Consider the following 19,294-nt stretch of genomic DNA (forward strand, 5'->3'; position numbering starts at 1 on the left):
ATCGATGGATGAATGGATAAAGAAGATGTGATATACATATGCAATGGAGTATTACTCAGCAATCAAAAAGAATGAAGTCTTGCCATTTGCAACAATGTGGATGGAACTAGAGGGTATTATGCTAAGTGAAATCAGTCAGAGAAAGGCAAATATCATATGACTTCACTCATGTGGAATTTAAGATACAAAACGGATGAACATAAGGGAAGGGAAGCAAAAATAATATAAAAACGGGGACCATAAGAGACTCTTTTTTGTACACTTTTTTGATGTTCATTTAATTTTTTAGAATGATAGAGTGCGAGCAGGGGAGAGGCAGAGAGAGAGGGAGACACAGAATCGGAAGCAGGCTCCAGGCTCCGAGCTGTCAGCACAGAGCCCAGCATGGGGCTCAAACCCAGGAACCGCGAGATCATGACCTGAGTCGAAGTGGGACGTCCAACCAACTGAGCCACTCAGGTGCCCCCATAAGAGATTCTTAAATACAGAGAACAAACTGAGGGTTGCTGGAGGGGTGTTGGGTGGGGGGGATGGGCTAAATGGGTAAGGGGCATTAAGGAAGAGACTTGTTGAGATGAGCACTGGGTGTTATACATAGGGGGTTCATCACTGGAATCTGCTCCTGGAATCATTATTGCACTATATGCTAACTAACTTGGATGTAAATTTTTAAAATTTTTAATTAAAAATTTAAGAAAAAAGAAAAAAAGAAAAACCCTCTCAGAAGAACAGGAATACGAGGGAATATCCTCAACTTGATAACGAGCATCTGTAAAAACCAACTAGGGGCACCTGGGTGGCTCAGTCGGTTGAGCGTCCGACTTCAGCTCAGGTCATGATCTCACGGCTGGTGGGTTTGAGCCCCTTGTTGGGCTCTGTGCTGACAGCTCAGAGCCTGGAGCCTGCTTCCAGTTCTGTGTCTCCCTCCCTCTCTTTCTGCCCCTCCTCCGCTTTCTCTCTCTCTCTCTCCCAAAAGAAAATAAATAAACTTGCAAACAATGAGGAAAGAGTCATGAGGACTTTTCCCTCCTCTTGATGGAGCAATTACATGGAAGGAACCAGAGTTCTCAGATGGCCATGTGGGGGCAGAACCCTTAACTAACCTGGACAGCTCAACTCAGCACTGCTACATGGGAAAGAAACTTCTATTCTTTTTTTTTTTTAACGTTTACTTATTTTTGAGACAGAGACGGGAGCATGAACGGGAGAGGGTCAGAGACAGAGGGAGACACAGAATCCGAAACAGGCTCCAGGCTCCGAGCTTGACAGCACAGAGCCCAACGCGGGGCTCGAACTCACGGACCGCGAGATCACGACCCGAGCCAAAGTCGGACGCTCAACCGACTGAGCCACCCAGGCGCCCCAAGAAACTTCTATTCTTTAAGTCACTGTATTTTTGAGTCTCCAGCCCAACTTAGCCTTGAACTAATTAATATAAAGACAAGTGCTGTACATATTAAAGATGGAAGACATAGTCCCTCACTTCAAGGGGGTTCTAGTTTAAGGAAGGAAAATCATTCACCATACAGATAATTCCAATGAGACGTGCTGTGGCAATAGAGCCACGACAGAAGAACACAGACCCCCACTGGGGACTCAGGGAAAACACCCTTGAAAAGATGACGTCTCAGCTGAAGTATGAAGGCTGAAAAGAAGCTGGTCAGGCAAGAAAATGGAAAAGCGTATGCTATGGGTTGGACTGTGTCACCCTAAACAAAAGAGATATGTCCAAGTCCTAACTCCTCCGGGCCTCAGAATATGATCTTACTTGGAAAGCGGGTCATTGTAGATATAATCAGTTAAGATGAGGTCATACTAGAGTAAGATGGGCCTTTTTTTTTTTTTTCAAGTTTATTTATTTATTTTGAGAGAGAGAGCGCACGTGTGCGCATGGACACAAATGGGGGAGGGGCAGGGAGAGAGCGGAAGAGAGAGAATCCCAAGCAGGATCCTAGCTGTCAGCACAGAGCCCCATACGGGGCTTGAACTTAGGAACCTTGAGATCATGACCTGAGCCAAAGTTGGATGCCTATCCGACTGAGCCACCCAGGCGCCCCCAGAGTAAGATAGGCCCTTAATCCAATGCGACTGGTAGCCTTTTTGTGTGTGTGATTTTTTTTTTTTTGCGCCTTTAAAACTTTATTTTAATTCCAGTACAGTTAACATACGGGGTTATCTTAGTTTCAGGTGCACAATACGGTGATTCAACACCTTCCACGCGTCACCCGGTGCTTGTCGCAACAGGTGCACTCCTTAATCCCCATCACCTGTGTCACCCATGACTGGCAGCCTTTTAAGAAGCGGGACCTTTGGACACAGCGACAGAGACGCAGGGTGACCACCACGTGAAGACACAGACACACAGAAGATGGCCACGTGAAGACAGAGACAATGGCTGGACAGATACCGCACGAGCCAAGGGACCCCTGGGCCCATCAGCAGCTGAAAAGGGCAAGAAAGGATCCTCCCCTGCACCTTGGTATCAGTTTTCCAGCTTCTCGGACTGTGAGAGAAAAAAATGTCTGTTATTTTAGGCCCCACCCCCACCCCCACTTGCCCATTTGTAGCCCTTCAGCCCTAGGAAATGAACACAGGGTTTTGGGGGGCGTAGCCGAAGGCCAGGAAATGAGAAACAAATACTATCATTTGTGCAAAGAAACTGTAAGCAACTCCCTATTTGTAGTCATAGTATTCGAAGCAGGAGATGGCCTGGGATAGATGATTCTCATAGATCAAATATACGAGCACCTGGGGGGTTCAGTCAGTTAAGCATCTGACTCTTGATTTCGGCTCAGGTCCTGATCTTGTGGGTCGTGGGAGCCCTGCATCGGGCTTCATGTGACAGCATGGACCCTGCTTAGGATTTTCTCCACCCACCCTCTGCCCCTCCCCTGCTCACACACGTGTGTGCTCTCTCTCTCAAAATAAATAAATAAACACAAAAAATAAATCAAATATATACCTACACATATTTATTTTCTTTCTTTCTTTCTTCCTTCCTTTCTTTTCTTTTCTTTCTTTCTTTCTTTCTTTCTTTTCTTTCTTTCTTCCTTCCTTCCTTCCTTCCTTCCCTCCTTCCTTCCTTCCTTCCTTCCTTCCTTCCTTCCTTCCTAGCAGGCTCCACACCCAAGATTGGGCTCAAACTCACGACCTTGAGATTAAGAGTCACGTGCTCTACGGACGGAGCCAGCCAGACGCTTCTACATATACACACATATTTAAATAGGAGTAAAGAGGGGCGCCTGGGTGGCTCAGTTGGTGGAGCGTCCGACTTCGGCTCAGGTCAAGATCTCGCGGTCTGTGAGTTCGAGCCCGGCGTCGGGCTCTGTGCTGACAGCTCAGAGCCCGGAGCCTGTTTCTGATTCTGTGTCTCCCTCTCTCTCTCTCTCTCTCTGCTCCTCCCCTGCTCACACGCTGTCTCTCTCTCAAAAATAAATAAAGATTAAAATTAAAAAAAAAATAGGAGTAAAGAAATGCAAAAAAGAATGGTCACCAAAATGCTAGCACAGTTATCTCATGGTAGTGAAATTTCAGGCAATGCTTACATGCTTCCTTGTTCTTTTTCCATATACGTGATATTTTAAATCATCATTTATTTTTAATATAATCAGAAATTAATCTATTTCACTCAGGAAAACAAAGGCCATCAGTGTGGAGAGTGGATTAGGGGGAGCAAGGCCAGGAGAAGGCCAGCTAAGAAACTATTGCAATATTCCAGATCACTTACGAGGCGGGCATGAACTCAGAAAGTGACAGTGGGAATGGAGAGGGGAAATATTTAGATGGTTAGAATCAGAGTCTTGGAGAGTAAGCAGATGTACTGGGGTTGGTGATAGAGAAGGAAGATTGTAGAATGACTCTCAGATTGTAGAATGACTCTCTAGCTGGGATGAGTTGGTGATTAGTGGTCCCATTCACTTTAAGGTTAGGAGATCAGGAGGAGACTTAGGTTTTGGGGGAAGATGGTGAAATGCCTGTGGGGACATTCAAGTAGGAAGGTCCTCAACCGGTAGCTCTAAGTGGTCCAGCCAGCATTCCGCCCCAGCCCAGACTTCCTTTGGTAAATACTCCTTCCCAGGTTCCATTTCTATGATTCCGGTGCAGGTTGCTATGTGCCTTCAGATGTCATGTCTCTAGCTACAGTTGACCAGTGAAAGATGGACACGTAACCCCAAAGTTCTTTTTGTTTGTTTGTTTTTAATGTTTATTTTTGAGAGCGAGAGCACAAGTGGGGGACAAAGGGTCCGAAGCAGGCTCCACACTGACAGCAGCGAGCCCCATGTGGGGCTCGAACCCACAAACCACGAGATCATGACCTGAGCCGAAGTTGGACACTCAACTGACTGAGCCACCCCAGGTACAAACAGGTACCTCCTGTTTGTTTTGTTTTTGAGGTGCTTTTTGAGGTATAGTACTGGTAATAAATTTGGGAATCACCCTGAGTAGGTAGGAATTAGATCCATGAATGGATGAGACTTTTTTTTTTTTAAGTTTATTTTATTTACTCTGAGAGAGAGAGAGAGAGAGACAGCATGCGAGCAGGGGAAGGGCAGAGAGAGAGAGAGAGAGAGGGAGAGAGAGAATCCCATGCAGGCCCCACACTGTCAGTGCAGAGCTTGACATGGGGCTCGAACCCACAAACTGTGAGATCATGACCTGAACCGAAATCCAGAGTTGGAGGATTAACCAACTGAGCCACCCAGGCGCTCCAAGATTTTTTGTTTTTTCAAGTAATCTCTACACCCAAAGTGGGGGCTTGAATTCACCACCCCGAGATCAAGAGTCGCCTGCTCTACTGGCCGAGCCGGCCAGGTGCCCACCACCCCCGCCCCCCGTGGATGAGACTTTCTGACAACACTTTCCAACACGAGGGCGTATGGGAAGAAAAATAAAAGTCTGAGGATGGAATCTACCAAAAGTTAGGGAGAGAGCAACAGAAGAAGACTCCCCAGCTGAAATCAAAAGACTGTTCAGAGAAGTAGGAAGAAAATCAGGAGACAGAGAGAGAACTGCCTTATTTTGGGTTCCAGTGTGTATGGAGGGGAGGGTCTCCCCTACGCCACCAAGCGATTCTCAGGACACCAGCTGCCGGTCCTCCGGATTCAACTCAATTCTGACACTGTTCTCACCGGTTAAGCGTTCAGTCCTATAAGACTGCTCTCCACCTCCCGACTGAGACAGCCATCGAAAGCCCAGGTTGTCACCTATGCTTCTGACCAACCAGCTATAAATCAGAGGTCCCTACGACCCCCTCCTTGGGTTCGATTAATTTGTTAGAGCGGCTCAGAGAAACATTGTACTTTACTAGATCACTGGTTTATTATGAAAGGAGAGAACTCGGGAACAGCCAGATGCAAGAACGAGTGAGCCATTTTTCCTGAATCTCCACAAGTTCACCACCCTGGAAGCTCTCCAGACCCGGTCCTTTCGGGTTTTTATGGAGGCGTCATTATACAGGCATGGCTGATCGAATCTCCGGCCATTGGTGACTGAACTCAATCACTAGCCCCTCTCCCTTCCCTGGGAACATTCAGTCTCACCACTCTGGTTGGCCTTCACCCTTAGGTCCAAGAGTCAGAGGCTTAACCCACTGAGCCACCCAGGCGCCCTCCAAAAACACACTTTTAGGGAGAGAGTCAGTATAGACAAGCTGTTTTATTTTCCAGGTTCCCTCTCCAGTTCTATGGCTGGCTTTGAACTAAAGGCTGCCTTTCCTCTGTCCTCTGTGGTTGCCATCCTGTCGGTCAATATTCACAGCAGATTTGGTAGTTTAGGCATATGGACCCGATCAGCACGAAGGGAAATCAACGTCCTCAAAAATATTTGGGCAAAGGCAAATACACCATTTAAGCTGAGTGAAGGCGGCAGCGGGGGGGGGGGGGGGGGGATCTGAGGGTTGCTGAAACCCTGAGGCCACGTGGGAGAGCTTCTGGGACATTTGGAGCCACACGCCCACAGCATTTTCTCAGAGACTTCAGTTTCGCCACGCTTATCGTTTCCCTACACCTATTCTCAGTGTCATAAGTCACAAAGATGAGTCATTAAGCTGGTTTATTTAATTTATCTTGTGAACATACTAATAAAAAGACTGTTATTGAACCCCCATGACTTAGATAATGGGAGGATGGCAGGAGTTTCAGGAGCTCCAATAATCCCCTTTAATTAAATTAGACAACGGCTATTAGAGTTGGTAATTAGTGTCACTTGCCTGGTAATTGAATGGTTGATATGAAAAATGGCTCCGTGTTAGGATCTGTCTTGGAATGAACGCAGAAGGTATATGAATTTATATTTTCCTTCATTATTATTGTGTGTTTGCGATGCATCAGGAAGTACGTTGAGCAACAGACTCGGAGCAGGGAGCCAGACAGCTGAGGTCCCCACCCTTCTGCAAGTCGTCGTCTAATGGGCTGGTTTCACTAACTGGGAACATTTCTAGCAATTGAAAAATGCCTTTCTTTTTAAAAAATTTTAAAATGTAAAAATGCCTTTTAGGGGGCACCTGGGTGGTTGAGCGTCGGACTTTGGCTCAGGTCATGATCTCACGGTTCATGGGTTCCAGCCCCGCGTCGGGCTCTGTGCTGATGGCTCGGAGCCTGGAGCCCGCTTCGGATTCTGTGTCTCCCTCTCTCTCTGCCCCTCCCCCACTTAGGCGCGCGCGCGCGCGCGCTCTCTCTCTCTGAAAAATAAATAAATAAACATTTAAAAAAATTTAAATACCTTTTAGTAGGAGAGAACACCCACCAGGATCCAGACAAAACTGTCAGAAGAGGAAAATCATAAAATGTTCACATTTTAATTTTCACGATAGCCCCGCCAGCCGGGGGTCACGCGGTGGGGAAAGCCAGACCTGGGTTCCAGATGCCGCGTCTGTTACTGTCTCTCGCAACCAGTGTCCTCCTCTTAAGCTCTGAGAGGATAATATGCATAGCGTATGACACAGGAGTCCTTGGCACACTACAAAACTGCTATTCTCACGGTCGTTAGCTCATTTTCGAAGATGAGAAACTCGACCCAGAGAGGTAAAGTGATTTTCCCAAGGCTACACAGCTGGCGCTTGGCAGCGCAGGAACTTGAACCCAAATCTGACTCCAAGCTGCATCCACATTTGTCACCACTATTTGGCAAGAGGCCAAGAAGTAATTATGCATAGACGGAGTGATGTATGCTTATGGAGGGGTGCAGGCATCTTCCTTCGGAGGGGCAGTCTGGAGGAACCGGGAAAGATGTGGGGTCTAGGTATGCAAGAACCCAGATAAGTCCGGATTGATAAGGAGGGGCAAGACCAAGGCCAAGGAACCAGATTCAGCGTCTGGCTGCTGCCGGCTCCCCTGTAGCTAAACACTGACCCCTGCCGGCCACTGGGGTGGGGGGTGGGGCGGAGGCGCGGGGCCCAGCTCCCAGAGCCCTGGGGACCGCGTCCCTCCTCCCCGGACGAGGCAGAGGGCTGGAGAAGCTGCCGCACCGCGTGACCTCCGGTGCTGTCCTAGGCCACCTCGGGCAACGTCGGAACACTCCCCACTATTCACTCAGCTTTTGACCAGAAGGGGCCAGAGCTGAGGACTTTCCCTGCGCGGGGGGGGGGGGGGGGTCCCATCCCCAGCATCTCTCTGGCCTCCCCTTGCTGCGCAGCTCCCCCTGCCTTGTTTGGGCCTCGCCCGCCTCACCCCAACCTAGGGTGCGGGCCACCAGGCGCTGGCGGGGGACAGCCCCTAGGGCTGAGCTCCAGCCTCGAGTGGGGCACTTCAACCCACTCTGGCCCAAATGCCACTTACTTTCCGGCTACGGAGACACTGTGGCAGGGGCCAGTTTCCGTTCTTGCTCCTGGCATGTGCCACGCAGCCCAGATCTGGGTCTAGAGGGGTTAATTCTGCAGAGCAGCGACCTAAGTAAGGCCTCTTTAGGCTGCTAGCCCAGAGGTAGGGATCAGGCTTCTCCCCATTTCATCCCACACCCTCTCTCCTTGCTTTCCACTTTCCGGGGCCAGAGTTGCTAAAAAAAAAAAAAAAAAAAAAAAAAAAAAAAAAAAAGTTAAAACCCAGGGTTCTCAGCTTTTAATTCCTGCCTGGCTCTGTGTCTCCATTTGCTCTCTGCAAAACCAAGCGAGTTGAACACTCTGAGAAGGAAGTAAACAGTGTATCTTAATGTAACCATGTACATTGCTTATAAAAAGAGAAGCCTGGGGGGGGGGGGCAATCTGCAGGGAACCTGGTCTCTGACCGCAGCCAAACATCAGACAAGAGCCTGAGAACTCGCTGGAGAGATGGACATATGACCCACAGAATAATGTGAAGTTGGTAAGAGTGTCCCGTGCAGAGCTTGGCGTGTTATTTCGTGACTCGGAAAAAAACAAAGAAGAAAGGCTCATTAGCAATGCGGATATGTTGCTTCAGGAGGCAAGGTTTTAAAGGATTTCAATAAGTCAGGATTCCCTTTAAGAAACTAACAAGATGTTTTCGAAAATAAGGATTGACATTCGGTTCTTTATCTTATTCTCTCTAAATCAAGAATCCCCACTTGGAATGGAAGGGATCTGGCTCAACCAGGAGTCCTGTAAGAAGGAGAGGGGGTAGGGGGCCGAGCCAACGGAGCTGACCTTGAACTTGGGAAAGAAGTCCTGCAGCCCGTGCACCTGAAGAGGAAGATAGCCGAGTCTGACTAAGCAGCACTCACATCGACAGTGTATTAAGAACTTTCCAGGGGTGCCTGGGTGGCTCAGTTTTAGGGCCTCAGTCGGTGAGGCATCCGACTTTGGTTCAGGTCATGATCTCCCGGTTCGAGGATGGAGTCCCGCTTGGGTTCGAGTCCCACCTCAGGCTCTCAGCTGTCTGCGAGAAGCCCACTTCAGATCCTCTGTCTCCCTTTCTCTGTCCTTACCCTCCTCACGTGTGCTCGTGCTCTCTCTCTCTCAAAAATAAATAAACATTAAAAAAAAAAAAAAAAAAGAACTTTCTAGTGCATCCTTGGTCAACTGAACCCCCGGTCTGTAAAGTGGGCTGTGTGGCTATTGCCATTCTATTTTCAGATAAGGACTTGGAATTTGAAGTTCAGACAGAATAAGGAGATTAGCTCGATGAAGAGATGGCATCAGAGTGAAGGTTTTTATTTCTTTCCAACCCAGTGTCTTGATGCCTTCTTTTAAAAAAAAAAAAAATTTTTTTTTTTTACTGTTTTATTTTGGAGAGACAGAGAGAGAAACAGAGCGTGAGCAGGGGAGGGGCAGAGAGAGAGGGAGACACAGAATCCTAAGCAGGCTCCAGGTTCTGGGGCATCAGTCCAGAGCCCGACGCGGGGCTCGAACTCACGAACTGCGAGATCACGACCTGAGCCGAAGTTGGACGCTTGACCGACTGAGCCACCTAGGGCCCCCTCTTGATGCTTTCTTAACGTGACCTGCAGGCTCAGAGGGGAGATGCTCCACATCCTTCGCACTCTTGAGTACTGCTTTAAAAAAAAAAAAGTTGATTTATTTATTTTGAGAGCGAGAGAGAGCGGGGGAGGGGCGGGGGACAAAGAGAGAGGAGACAGAGAATCCCAGGCAGGCTCCACGCTGTTAGTGCAGAGCCCAAGGTGGGGCTTGAACCCACAAACCGTGAGATCATGACCTGAGCTGAAACCAACAGCCAGAGGCTCACCCGACAGAGCCACCCAGGGGCCCCTCGAGCACTGCCTTTTAACCAGGGGGTCCTCAGACTGTCTCCTTCTCAGTTTCAATTAGTCTCTGCTCATATGTCACCTCAGAGACACCTGTCCCCTGACCTATCTAGTATTTTCCCCTCCCCAAGGATGTCCTTGTACTTCTACAGTGCCACCACCGGAAAATTTCTGGTTTATTTGTGTGTGCGCACGTTTCTTGTCTGTCTCCCCAGGGAGGATGCAAGGCCTCGTCTTGCTTCCCTCTGTGTCCCTAAGGGCCTGGAATAAAGCCTAGCCCCTCCCACGTGCTCCATGAAATGTCTGAACGGGGGCGCCTGGGTGGCTCAGTCGGTTGGGCGTCTGACTTCGGCTCAGGTCACGATCTCGCGGTCCGTGAGTTCGAGCCCCGCGTCGGGCTCTGGGCTGATGGCTCGGAGCCTGGAGCCTCCTTCCGATTCTGTGTCTCCCTCTCTCTCTGACCCTCCCCCGTTCATGCTCTGTCTCTCTCTGTCTCAAAAATAAATAAACTTAAAAAAAATTTAATAAAATGTCTGAACGAATAAACAAACTAGAGGAGTGGTTCTAAGCATCCGGTCCCTAGATTCCTGGGGGCTCTTGGGGGGGGGGGGCTGTGAAGTCAAACACTGACATCATTTGCAATGATGGTGCAAGGGCGGTGGTGGGTGAAGCTCCCACGGCACCAGATTGTTCTAGTAGGCATTGCCTTCTTCACAGTAAAAACAAGACAAAAAAAAAAAAAAAAAACCAAAAAAAACCCAAAAAACAAAAAACCGCTAGTAAATTCTGACAGTGAAACGAGACAAAAGCCAGTTTCACTTAAAGAATGTCCTTGATGGGGCACCTGGTCGAGTCGGTTAAGCGTCTGACTCTTGGACTCTTGATTTTGGCTCAGGTCATGATCTCACGATCCTGACATTGAGCCCCACACTGGGCGTGGAGCCTGTTTAAGATTCTCTGAAGATTCCCTTTCTCTTTTTCTCTGTCCCTCTCCTTCCCTCTTGATCAAAAAAAAAAGAAAAAGAAAAAGAAAAGAAAAAAGAAAAAAAAAAGAATGTCCTTGATGATGGATAAAATAGGTGATGGGGATTAAGAACATGCTTATTGTGGGGCGCCTGGGTGGCTCAGCCGGTTAAGCATCCGAATTCGGCTCAGGTCATGATCGAGAGGTTCGTGGGTTCGAGCCCCACGTGGGGCTCTGTGCTGACAGCTCAGAGCCTGGAGCCTGCTTCGGATTCTGTGTCTCCCTCTCTTTCTGTCCCTCCCATGTTCATGCTGTGTCTCTCAATAATAAATAAACGTTAAAATTTTTTTTTTAAAAAAAGAGCACACTTATTGTGGTAAGCACTGAATAATGTATAGAATTGTTGAACCACTATATTGTACACTGGAACCTAATAGAACACTGCGTGTTAATTTTGCTGGAATTATAAATCAATCAAGCAATCAAGCAATCAATCCTTGATGAAGCGATAAAAATGATTAGTTTTGTGAAAACCCAATCCCTGAGTAAATAAAAGGCAGTCAGAAAGTACTTTTGCACCCCAAAGGACAGCAGTTGTCCTGAGGAAAAGCACTTGTTTGAATTGTGAACTAAGCCGATCCCCTTTCTTAGGGAACCCCATTTTTCCTTGAAAGAGTGACGGACCCCCCCCCCCAAAAAAATCGATGTAATTCCCACTTGGTTATTGGCAGACATTTTTGGGAAAACAAAGTGGGTTTTCCCTTCCAAGGAGAGCAGCCGGCAGTATCTATGGTCAATTTTGAAATTCGGGTCTTAAAACAAATATTGGACATTTGAAAAACTTACATCTGCCACCGAGAGCTTGACAGCTTCCCCAAACCCCAAGACTGTTCTGGAAAGCCTGGGGTTGATGTCAATGACTGGATATTGTGGTACTGAGTCATAAAATGAGTCCACGTTTGGGAGAACAGCAAAACTCAGTGAAACAAATATTTTCCGAATGACCAATGCATAATGTTCCCAACACCACACATGGATAAAAGATCTATTCAAAGTACATTGGAGACCGATGGATTTTTATTTCTTTAAAAAATTTTTTTAACGCTTATTTATTTTTGACACAGAGAGAGACAGAGCATGAACGGGGGATGGGCAGAGAGAGACGGAGACACAATCTGAAACAGGCTCCAGGCTCTGAGCTGTCAGCCCAGAGCCCGACGCAGCGCTTGAACTCACGGACTGCAAGATCGTGACCTGAGTTGAAGTCGGACGCTTAACTGACTGAGCCACCCAGGTGCCCCATGAGACCGATGGGTTTTAATGGATTGTAACGTAAAAGAACGAAAAGTTCATTGGCGCGATTTCAGAGTTCACCTTGCAACTAACCTTTAGGAAACTACCACCTGTCCAGCTTTGGTGTGGTATCTAAGAAAAATATCCACAATGTTCTGGAAAGGCCATGAAACACTCCTCCCTTTTCCAACTACACATCTGTATGAAGTCAGATTTTTTTCCATACATTTCAGCCAAAACAACACATCACAAGAATTTGTACGTATAAACAGATTCAGGAGTCTGCCCGTCTCCTGTCAAGTCAGACATTAAAGAGATTTGCAAAAATGCCACTCTCCTCACTATTTTTTTATTTGGAAACTATATACACGTTATGTTACCATGTATATGTTTTATTAATGCTACTTTAAATGATTTAACAGGGATACCTGGCAGCTCAGTCGGTTGTGTGTCTGACTCTTGATTTTGGCTCAGGTCATGATCCCAGGGTCGTGGAATCAAGCCACGTGTGGGGCTCTGCCCTGAGTGTGGACACACTTGAGATTCTCTTTCTCTCTCCCTCTGCCCATCTCTCCCCAACTTGGACTCATTCTCTCTCTAAAAAAAAAATTTTGGGGGGGGCGCCTGGGTGGCTCAGTCGGTTAAGCGTCCGATTTTGGCTCAGGTCACGGTCTCGCGGTCCGTGAGTTCGAGCCCCGCATCGGGCTCTGTGCTGACAGCTCGGAGCGTGGAGCCTGTTTCAGATTCTGTGTCTCCCTCTCTCTCTGACCATCCCCCGTTCATGCTCTGTCTCTCCCTGTCTCAAAAATAAATAAACGTTAAAAAAAATTAAAAAAATTTTTTTATTAAAAAAATGAATTAACAGTAAATGTCTTTAAAATGTCTCAGTTTTGTAGGGCGCCTGGGTGGCTCAGGTGATTAGGCGTCCAACTCTTGATCTCGGGTCATGATCTCATGGTTTCTTGAGTTCAAGCCCCACATCAGGCCCTGTGTTTTCAGCGTGGAGCCTGCTTGGGATTCTCTCTCTCTGCTCCTCCCCACTCATGCTGTCTCTCTCTCTCTCTCTCTCTCTCTCTCTCAAATAAACATTAAACATTTTTTTTTAATTTCTAACATGGCGAATGTCAATGGATACTTGACATGAACACATAAATAAAAACAAAAACAAAACACATAAACAAAAGCTCTTTGGGGCCCTCAGTAATTATTAAGAATATAGAGGGGTTTCGAGACCAAAATGTTTAAGAACCACTGAGCCAGGGATGAGGAGAATACTAATTTCTCTCTTTTTTTCTTTTTCTTTTTTTTAAATGTTTATTTATTTTTGAGACAGAGAGAGACAGAGCATGAACAGGGAGGGTCAGAGAGAGGGAGACACAGAATCCGAAACAGGCTCCAGGCTCCGAGCTGTCAGCACAGAGCCCGACGCAGGGCTCGAACTCACAAACCGTGAGATCATGACCTGAGCCGAAGTCGGCCGCTTAACCGACTGAGCCACCCAGGTGCCCCTTAAATGTTTATTTTTGAGAGAGAGAGAGAGAGAGAATGGGAGGGGCAAAGAGACAGGATTCAAAGTGGGCTCCACATTGACAGCAGAGAGCCCGACTCGGGGCTCAAACTCACCAACTGTGAGATGCTGACCTGAGCCGAAATCTAGAGTCAGACACTTAAGAGACCGAGCCACTCAGGCGACCCTCTTTATTTTTCTTATTGACACATAATTCACATACCGTAAAATTCACCATTAAAAAAAAAGTTTCTGGGGCGCCTGGGTGGCTCAGTCGGTTGGGTGTCCGACTTCGGCTCGGGTCACGGTCTCGCGGTCCGTGAGTTCGAGCCCCGCGTCCGGCTCTGGGCTGATGGCTCAGAGCCTGGAGCCTGCTTCCGATTCTGTGTCTCCCTCTCTCTGCCCCTCCCCCGTTCATGCTCTGTCTCTCTCTGTCTCAAAAATAAATAAACGTTAAAAAAAAAAATTAAAAAAAAAAAAAGTTTCTTTATTTTGAGAAAGAGAGAGCGCACACGAAGAGAGAGCAAGGGTGGGGGACAGACAGAGAGTGCACGAGAGAGAGAATCCCAAGCAGACTGCAGAGCAGAGCCCTATGCAGGGCTCGAACTCATGAACCATGAGATCATGACCTGTGCTGAAGTTGGACACTTAACCCGCTAAGCCACCCAGGTGCCTCAAAATCCATCATTTTAAAGCATACAATTCCGTGGTTTTTAGCACATTCACAAGGTTGTCCAACTATCACCACTATCTAATTCCAAAACATTTTCACCACCCCAAAGAGTGAAACAGTCACTCCCGATTGCCCCCCTCTCCCTAGCCCCCCGAAAACACACATCTCAGTGTATTTGCCTATCTGGTCGTTGAATATAAATGGACTCACACAATCTATGACGTTTTGTGGCTAGCTTCTTTCACTTAGCCATCTTTCACTTCTTTCAAGCTTCATCCGTGTGGTAGCATGTATCTATACTCCACTCCTTTTCATGGTAGAATAATATTCCATTGCAGGGATATATACCACATCCTATTTCTCCAGTCATCAGTTGGTAGACATCTGAGCCGTTCCCACTTTCTGGCTATTATGATGGCTACTGGTGTGAACATTCATGTACAAGTTTTTATATACATAGATGTTTTCAATTCTCTTGGACATGTACCCAGAAATGGAATTGCTGGGTCTTACAGTGACTTCATGTTTAACTTTCCGAGGACCTGTCCAACTGCTTTCCAAAGTGTACCCTTTTATGGTCCCACGAGCAGTATGGGAAGGTTCCAATTTCTCTACATCCTTGCTAACGCTTGTTGTCTTTTTGATTATAGCCAGGGAAGTGGGGTTTCATTGAGTTCAGATTTGCATTTCCCTAATGACTAATGATGTTGAATATCTTTTCACATGCTTCTTGGCCATTTGTATATCTTCCATGGAGAAATGTCTGTTCCAGGCATTTGCTCAGTTTTATGTTATTTGTCTTTTTGTTGTTGAGTTGTAAGAGCTCTTTACATGTTCTGGATATAAGACCATTATCAGAGTAGGATTTGCAAATGTTTTCTTCTATTCTGTGGTTTGTCTTTCTCCTTTCCTTTCTCTTTCTTTCTTTCTTTTCTTCTTCTTCTTCTTCTTCTTCTAATAATAATAATAATAATAATTCAGCATTAGGGACGCCTGGGTGGCTCAGTCAGTTGAGTGTTTGGCTCTTGTGTTTTTCAGCTCAGGTCATGATCTCACTGTTCGTGAGATTGGGTTTCGAGTCAGGCTCTGTGCTGACAGCATGGGACCTGCTTGGGATTCTCTGCCTCTCTCTGCCTCCCTTGCTCGTGCTCTCGGTCTCTCTCAAATTAAATAACTAAACACTAAAAAGATGGGGCGCCCGGGTGGCTCAGTCGGTTAAGCGTCTGACCTCGGCTCAGGTCATGATCTCATGGTTTGTGAGCTCAAGCCCCACATCAGGCTCTGTGCTGACAGCTCGGAACCTGGAGCCTGCTTCAGATTCTGTGTCTCCCTCTCTCTCTGCCCCTCCCCTGCTCATATTCTGTCTCTCTCTGTCTCTCAAAAATAAATAAATGTTAAAAAAAAGTTAAAAAAATAAAAATAAAAACAAAACAATAATAATTCAGCATTACCAGTCCTGAAGATTATTTATTTATCTATTTATTATTTTTAGAGAGGGAGAGGGAGCATGCAAATGGGGGAGAAAGGCAGAGACAGAGAATCTCAAGCAGGCCCTACGCTCAGCACAGAACCCAATGCGGGGTTCGATCCCATGACCCAGGGATCATGACCTGAGCTGAAACCAAGAGTCGGATGTTCAACCAACTGAGCCACCCATGGCAGGGGCCCCTGACTTTCAACTTTCTTGATAGTGTCTTGACCCACAGAAGTTTTAATTACGATGGAGTCCAATTTACCTATTTTTTTCTTCCTGTGCTTTTCGTGTCACATCTAAGAAAGTATTGCCTAACCCAAAAAGAGATTTATAGCTATGTTTTCTGCTAAGAGTTATAGTTTTAGCTCTTACATGTATGTCTTTGCCCCTTTTGAGTTAGCTTTTGTAGACGATGGCTGGGAGGGGTTCCAGATGCATTCTTTTGCATGTGGATATGCAGTTGTCCCCACGCTTTCCTCACAGAATGTTCTTGGCACCTCGACCATAGATACATTCTATTCTACTGACCTATATACATGTCTGTCCTTATGCCAGTATCACACTGCCTTGATTACTGCAGATTTTGAAATTGGGAAGTGTGAGTCCTCCAGCTCTGCTCTTTTTCAAGATTGGTTTGGCTAGAAAATATGACAAATCTTTTCTCTGTACACTGGAGAGGACCAGGACCCCTGACTGTCAGGAAGCCATACGGACCAACCCTCCCCAGCCCCCAACCCACTGGGAGGTCCCACGATGCTCACCGGCCATACATACCAGCATTTTCCATTTGTGATTATAATTATTTAGGTCTCATATTCTCCCACTGGATGGTCCCATCCCATAAATATTTACAAAGTGATTACAGTATGTCAGACACGACGAGCGTTCGGCCCCGGGGGCTCCCGGATGATGAATATGCTGTCCCAGTACTCCAGAAGGTCTCAGCCCCGGTGAAAGCCAATTGGTGAATTTGAGGAAACCAGATTTCTGCTCCACACAGCCACTTGCTGTTCCCTCCGGATTCCCACAGAGCCCTTAGTTTGGGACCCAATGGAGCAGCCACTTCTCCAAAGCAAGTCACCAGACTGAAAGGGAAAGTTTCAGGGACAGCAGTTGTTGGCAGGTCCCTGGGCCTGGAAACATGTGGCTTTCTGGGCGTGGAGCTCCCTCTAGTGTCTATCTAGGGTAAGGCGGGTTCAACTTGAAACTTTCCAAAGATGCCCTATTCACTGCCCAAGAGTCTCTTCTCTTAGTTTAGTGCTGTTTATGGATAAGCTGCTCTCAGGTATCTGCTGCAAGACAAAAACGCTGACAGTTTAAAAAATAAAAAATAATAACGTAGTTGCCAACATTTTTTGAAAACTCACTATGGCCCTGTGTTAATTGCTTATCTAATTACCTACAAGGAGGATTCTATTATTATTCTTAATTATTTCCGGTATACAGATGAAGAAACTGAGGCAAGTGAGACAGCAAGCCAGAGGCAGAGCCAGAATTCAGTCCAAGTGGTCAGACTTCATAACCAGGCTCTTCATTTGTGTTTTGGTTTACTGTCAAAGAAAAGCAATAACCATGGCGATCTCAAGATAATTCTAGTCAAATTCCTCCTGGCTACTTGGGAGAACTGTAATTTTTGTTAATCAAGAATATTTTTTTTTAATATTTATTTTTGAGACAGAGAGCACAAGCAGGGGAGGGGCAGAGAGACAGGGACACACAGAATCTGAAACAGGCTCCAGGCTCTGAGCTGTCAGCACAGAGCCCGACGCGGGGTTTGAACTCACAGACCTCAAGATCATGACCTGAGCCGAAGTCGGACGCTTAACCGACTGAGCCACCCAGGCACCCCAATCAAGATTTATATTGAGGAATCAAATATGGATGAGAGCTAGCTTTTCTTGGGTTCATACTGAAAGGGACAGAAAGAAATAATCTACACTAGCATTTTCACACTGTGGGCTGTGACTCATTGATGAGTTGTGTAAACAGTTTAGTGGATTGTGACCAGAACTTTAAAAACAAAAATGCAATAGACCAGGAAAACACCAGAGTGCCTAATAACCCAGTACATATTCTGTTTGGGGATATGTAATAATATACATGAATATATGTATGTGTGTGTATAATATATATATATCTATAGATAGATATAGACCTATATCTGTCGATAGATATAGGTCTATATCTATCTCTTTCTATATATATATTATATCTATATAGATCCATCTATATCTATCAATCTATCTATATAGATAGACTTATATGTATCTATCTATATATTATATCTATATAGATCTATCTATGTCAATCATTTGTAAAGATCTATAGATCTATATCTACCTATATATATATTATACACACATCTAAATATATATTATACACACATACATATATTCATATATACTATAGATATATGAATATATATAGATATCTAGAGATATATATCTGCCCCAGGCCATATAAAAACCACTGATCTAGCTCTCTAAAGCTCTCCTACTGCCTGCGCAGGACTATAATTAGGCCAGTTTTCCTGGAATGATCCATGCCGCCAAAACTGTTATCTTGGGTGTAAATCAAAGTCTTCATACCACAGCCACCCCTCTCTTTGTTTTGGAAATGAACGATTTAGATCTCTTCTCTTTTTGGCGACAAAGACCTGTGACTAAAACAGTAAGCTTATTTTTTACATCTAACTTGCTTATGCAATTAATTTTTTCTCTAAACGTCAGGGGTCGGAGTTAGCCCCCTCTGTGGTGGTACACAGAAAGAGGATAGGCATTAATTAGTCCCAATTTGCATCTGAGTTGCAAGGAAGCTAAGTGATCTGCCCCATTTCACACAGCAAATAGGAGAAAGACCTGGGATTTGAACACAGGACAACCTGCCTCCAGGACAGCGAGTTTTAACCACTGTATTATACAGAAGGAATTCTCTGTCGGCATCCAGGGCTGAGAGTGCTGGGATGCTGATGCACTGGGGAGGAGGGGGTGTGTTGAGTTGTAGGTAGGAGCTGCTACATTAGAGGGATGTTTGAGTTCCAGAGTATTGGAGGTAACACGACAATTAATTGGGTGGTGGGTTCTTGGTGTTTGTGCCCCAATCTGTTACACTGAGGGTATCTGTGGGACACTGGGCAAGATCTCAAAACAGCCCTGAGATGCTTGTTATTCTTTCCCTCACATAACGGATGAAGAGACTGAGGTTCAGGTTGGGCCACAGCACGTAAAGAGCAGGCAATAAAAACTATAACCGTTACTGAAGGCTTATTACATGACAGGCACTGTCACACCATTTCCGTACGTTATTGCATGTCGTTGTCTTGAAGAATTATCAGCTGAGTTTTAAAGTTAAGGAAACGGGGGAGGTTACCTGCCTGGTTCCGTCGGAAGAGCATGTGACTCTTTTTTCTTTGATGTTTATTTTTGAGAGAGAGAGAGAGAGAGCGCACAGGTGGAAGTCGGGGAGAAGCAGAGAGAGGGGAGTATAGAAGATCCAAAGCGGGTTCCCCACTGACAGCAGTGAGCCAGATGAGAGGCTCGAACTCACGAACTGTGAGATCATAACCTGAGCCCAAGTCAGATGCTCAACCGACTGAGCCACCCATGTGCGCCGAAGGGCAAGTGACTCTTGATCTTGGGGTCGTGGGTTCAAGCCATGTTGGGTGTAGAGATTACTTAAATACATAAATAAAGTTATTTAAAAAATATTTTTCAATATTTAAAAGTATTT

General features: G+C 46.1%; 1 non-coding gene across 1 annotated transcript; it reads right to left on the bottom strand.

The window, feature by feature from the left end:
- Positions 1–1,274: 1,274 nt before the first annotated feature.
- Positions 1,275–1,359, bottom strand: TRNAQ-UUG (transfer RNA glutamine (anticodon UUG)). The gene has a single exon. It is a non-coding gene; the product is annotated as a tRNA-Gln (tRNA).
- Between the last annotated feature and the right edge of the window lie 17,935 nt (positions 1,360–19,294).

The sequence above is a fragment of the Panthera uncia genome, chromosome E1 (genome assembly GCF_023721935.1).
Source record: "Panthera uncia isolate 11264 chromosome E1, Puncia_PCG_1.0, whole genome shotgun sequence".
In the NCBI taxonomy this organism is placed as follows: Eukaryota; Metazoa; Chordata; class Mammalia; order Carnivora; family Felidae; genus Panthera; species Panthera uncia.